Below are 5,903 nucleotides of genomic sequence, written 5' to 3' on the forward strand. Positions count from 1 at the left end.
GTGGTCCAAATTCCACATGATTAGGCTAGAAAACATAAGTAATTGTGCACCCCTTTCTGGGTGGGACTGTCAACACAATAGCGGCTATCTACAATACCACGGCCCAGGAATGTACCCGAGTTAACAAGTAGCGTTTACGGACGGAGACTTTTATTTGGAAACATATACTCTCAAGCGCATCAATTTAGCATTTATCCTAAGTGCAGCAACAGTTTTCAAAACGAATCGTAATGAACCCGACTAAGCAGTTCCTTAGCCCAAGAGGTTCCAAGTAAAACTTGACTAAGCAGTTCCTTAGCCCAAGAGGTTCCAAGTAAAACTTGACTAAGCAGTTCCTTAGCCCAAGATATCTCAATTAAAGCATCGACTAAACAGTTCTTTAGTCACAAGTATCATAAAACGTAACATGCAAAGTTTGCTCAATATCATGCTTTTCCCCCCCATAAAACATATAAAAAGCATTAAAAGTGGGGCCGTGAGAACTCACAAGTTTGGCGAATATCCGAATGATTCCTTATGGACTTGCTATGCTTACTCGAACCTCCTGACAGACCAACCAGCGCTATATTAACTTAATGGTTTCCTTGACTTAGGTAGGGCAAAGTTGGTTCCAATGCAATGCCATCAAGTATTTTCATAAATTAAAGCCRCTTTAATTWTTTATTAWATAAGAACCTTCCAAAATCCAAGTAATGACATCATTAAATGTCATCCTAAAACAAATAATGGCAACCGCCAATTACCAAAACCAAGAGATTTTGAGTGGATTTAACACTCTTCATCACCGCTTGCATGTAGGCTCATTATTTCCAAGAATTAAAAGATTTTAACAYAAAAACCATCATCTTTGAATAACTTCCAGAAAACAAAATAWTCCCGATTCCAACAAGTTTTCAATGGAATAAATCCGAATAGAGTTGCATGCAAGWCCTATCATCCGAAAATGTGATCAGACCTCACATGCAAGGAATTTTTCCTTCTTTCTTGGAGATTTAAAGAACTTGGGTCACAGCTTATCATCCCCAATGAAAACACAGGTGGGTCTTTGATGAATAATCTCTCCTCTTTAAATCCCGCAAATAGCCAAAAACCGAATAGTGAGAAAGATAAAGATTTTCAGACTTTTAAAGGATAATAGAACAACTTTAAAACATACCTGTTCTTGATAAGAGACACGAGCAGGTCTTTAAGATCAGCAAAAGTCTTTAAGTTTTGCTTRAAGATGGAATCGGTTGGAAAGAAAGAGATGAAATAGCTAGAAGTTTGAAAAGTGAAGGACTTTCAAAAGGGGAGGGGGTATTTATGTGTGGATTCAAGGAAAAGAATGGGCTGACCTCTAAAGGCCCAAGCCCAAAAGACTTTTAATTACAAAGTAAAATATCCCCAATAAATACAACAAAACATTTTTGACAAAATAAATTTAAAACACCATTCTTTAAATTAATTGGCAAACAWATATAAAATGGGACTTTGGAACTTTTAAATTTGAGAAAAGGACGGGACTTTAAAAAAAATATCGACTTTATTTTACGTGAAATACTTCAAGACTAATTGGCATTGCATAAACTAGCTTTGTTAGCTACCCATCGAGACATGATCTATCGAACTAGTCTTGGGAAATAAATAGGATGATCTCTAATCATCGAAGCTAAAAACTTAGATGGACTTAGTTCTAAATAAGGATCTTGAAATAAGGTACTAACCTGAAGTCCCAAAGTGACGAATTGTCACATTGAGAACAACTGTTTCTTCTCTAAAGCCTCGTCAGACATCAACTGGCTATGGCACAAACGACTCTCTCATCTTAACTTCAAGACACTTAGTGAGCTCTCAAGAAATGATCTTGTCATTGGTCTTCCTCAACACTCCTTTGCAAAGGAATCTCTTTGCTCTGCATGTGAAAAAGGAAAACACACAAGAGCTATCAAAGCAAATCTCTTCAGTGATTGCACTTCTTCAACTACTGCACATGGATCTTTTTGGTCCAGTTAACGTACAATCCATTGCTGGAAAGAAGTTTACACTCGTCATAGTTGATGAGTACTCCAGGTACACTTGGGTCTTCTTCCTCAGATCCAAAGATGAAGCACCTGAAAATATCATTTCGTTCATCAAGAAAATAGAAGTACTAAACAACATCAAGGTACAATCTATTAGAAGTGACCATGGTACTGAATTCAAAAAACAGTACTATGGATAACTTCTTTGAGAACAAGGGAATTTCTCACAACTTTTCTTCACTGAGAACTCCTCAGCAAATGGGGTCGCTGAAAGGAGGAATCGGACAATCATAGAGGCTACTCAATCAATGCTCAGTGAATCCCGTCTCCCTACTCAATTATGGGCTGAAGCTGTCAACATCGCTTGTTTCACTCAAAATCGGTCGCTGATCGTAAAGAGGTTCAAGAAGACAGCTTACGAACTTTTTCATGAAAGAAAGCCTTCTATAAGCTTTCTACATATTTTTTTGTTGTACTTGTTACATTCTGAACAATCGTGACCAACTTGGAAAGTTCGATCCCAAAGAAGATGAAGGAATCTTTCTTGGATATTCTTCACTATCCAAAGTCTTCAGAGTATTCAACAAACGAAGACAGATGATTGAAGAAACTATCCATGTCACCACTGACGAATCTCAATCAACTAATTTAAAACCCATCTTAAATGATGATGATGAATTAGAAACCTGGATGTTCTCTCACAATGGACAACCTGAAGCTTCCTACAGTGCTCCTCTCAACACTGAAACCCCTGAAGCTGAAGACGATCCACTTATCATTCCAGTTACAGCTAGTTACTCCAACGCATCTGTAACACCCCATACAACACATTGCATGTAACACATAATTCAATTACAAGAAATAAATTTTTATACACCATGTAGGTCCCTTAGTACAACTATCTACTATTACAGAATACATGGTCCAAAAATTCAAAATACAATTCTTTTACTAATCATCCTTCTTGTAACAAAACTATACATTAACATGAGCAAATCTTAAAATAGACACGCATAACAGAAAATATCATATTTTCCCCTTCCCCTTACCGTTTGCACCTCCTGCAATACATATTTAAAAATCACATAAATGAGGGTTAGACCGGAAGGTCTAGTGAGATCCTTTTCTATGTCGTTGTAGGGTGAGAATCACCAAAACATTATTTAAAACAACATTTCATATATATAACAAATATATGATCAAGTAAAAATATAATACCAGTACCTTTCCAATTTCCACGCCAATCATTCAGCTTTTAAATAATGTACCCAAACCTAAATAGGTTTGTACCAACCAGATTTCATATAATGCCACTTTTAAACCTTTTCAATTAAAGCAAGGTCTATTCAAAGTTTCATATCATAAACCTGTTACCCCGTTCTCAATAACATCCAGACTACGATTTCCAATAATAACCCCAATCCTAACCCTTTAAATCATTAAGAAGTAAAGATTCCAGATCACGGTAATCTTATAGGATATAGTAGTAAGAGTTATGTCACATAACACACATAAAAATGCCACCCTTATATCCAAAGCTACACCTCTCCTTGATATGCCACCATTATCCCATGGTATACCTCTCCTTGATATGCCACCCTTATTTCCTCATCAAATAATTTTACCAAAATGTCCTAACGGAATATTATCAATTTATAAAAAATTCTCATTCTTTATAAAAGAATATTAAAATGATGATTTGTTTGAACAATACTTTAGTCAAAGCACAAATCCGGTCAACATAGACTTGGCCGAACTTCATCTCCGGTCAAGTCTTGGCTAGAGTAATAATCCGGACAATACTTCAACTTTTGTCCGATTTAATAATCCGGAAAACACATTCCTTTCTCCGATTTATATACACCACTTCTCTAACACATTTAAATTCAATCCTCAAATGAATTACTTTAGTCCGCTTAAAACCATGAACGGTTTATGACATAAACCGAACAATACACCAATCGATTTATATTAATCCATACAATCTTTGATTGTATTCCTACTTCTCCGTTTAAAAATACTTATCCAATTTTCAAAGATAAAAGTTCATCAACATATTAATCCGATCAGTACTATGATCGATTTCCTCTAAATCGGATGATACTATGTCCGATTTATACCAAATCCGGACAAACACTTGTCCGATTTAAGCTATATCTAGGTGATAGGTTTATAACACAAATTAGCATTTAAATCAAAGAATCAATTGTCAAAATGAAATAAGATGAATGATACTACTCACCTTATGCTATTCTTTTGAAAATCAGATAAATCCAACTTCTTGAAATCAGTCAATAAGCAATCTGGATAAACTTACTCTTTCAAATATCTCTCAAATTTTCAAATAGCCAAGAGGTTCAAATGGTGATCCTCTGTTTCTATATATACTCTTTCTAAAAAGAGTAAGTCGGCTCAACAGCCCCCTTTTGCATGCATGCCCATGCATGACATAACCCATACATCCATTTCAAACATATGTATGCAAACACACATAATCATGCATACATATTAACTTAAATATACATATCATGCATTTCCTACATATGCATGCATATATATATATATATATTCACATTATACATACATATTTAAGCATAAAATTCACATACTCGCATGATCAAATATATCAATTTATCATGTTGTCACGCAAACATATAATAAATAATCACGTATTAGTTACCTCTAGTGATAACCAAGACCTGGTTATCACAACATCTTCTTCAGATATCGTTGTCGTGCCCATTAACTGTATTCCTCCTTCTACTTCAAACACTGATCAATCAGTGAATGAAATGCCTTCAGCATCTGAACCTATTTTAGTCGCTGAATCTAAGGGTCCTCTAGCAATAGTTCCTATTGCTGAAGACAATGCAGCTGAAGCTTCATCTTCTGTTCCTAAACTTACTTACTCAGATGATATTCCTCTACCGGCTCAACAATGGACTAAATACCATCCAATTCATCAAATTCTTTGCGATCCATATGTAGGTATCAAGACTCATCATGGTCTAAGTAATATATGTCTCTTTGTCAACTTTCTTTCTTTACTTGAACCCAAGAAAATCAATGGTGCTATCTCAGACACTAGTTGGGTCCTTGCCATACAAGAGGAGCTCATTGAGTTTGATAGAAACAAAGTCTGGTACCTTGTCCCATGTCCTTCTGACAAAACAGTGATAGGCACCAAATAGGTCTATCGCAACAAGTTGGATAAGGAAGGTGTGGTAACCCGTAACAAGGCTTGACTTGTTGCTCAGGGTTATAGACAAGAAGAAGGGATCGACTATGATGAAACCTTCGCACCAGTGGCTAGACTCGAAGTTATTCGACTCTTTCTAGCCTTTGCTGCCCATAGAGACTTTAAAGTCTACCAAATTGATGTAAAAAGCGCTTTCCTAAATGGAAAACTTCAAGAGGAAGTTTATRTTGAACAACCTCCAGGGTTTCTTGACCCTAAGTATCCAAACCATGTTTATCGTTTGGATAAGGCTCCTTATGGGTTAAAACAGGCTCCTCGTGTCTGGTACGATACCCTTTCCTCATTTCTCATCTCTGAGAAATTTGTTAGTGGAAAGATTGACCAGACCTTATTTCTTAGGAAAGTTAAGGGTCACATGATTCTAGTCCAAATTTATGTCGATGATAATATATTTGGTTTCACTAATCCCTCTTTGTGTTTTCGTTTCGCTGAACGCATGAAGAAAGAATATCAGATTAGCATGATGGGAAAACTAACCTTCTTTTTAGGTCTCCAAATCAAACAATAAGATAAAGGTATGTTTATCAGTCAAAGTAAGTATGTTCATGTTGGGACTTCCGCCTCATCGTTCCCTCGAGCCGGTCAAATCCGTGATTCTTAAACCCAACGCTCCTGTAGCAATGCAGGAGCATCCCACATCGGTG

The sequence above is a fragment of the Cynara cardunculus genome (assembly GCF_001531365.2).
Source record: "Cynara cardunculus var. scolymus isolate 2C chromosome LG 8, CcrdV1, whole genome shotgun sequence".
NCBI classification, from domain to species: domain Eukaryota; kingdom Viridiplantae; phylum Streptophyta; class Magnoliopsida; order Asterales; family Asteraceae; genus Cynara; species Cynara cardunculus.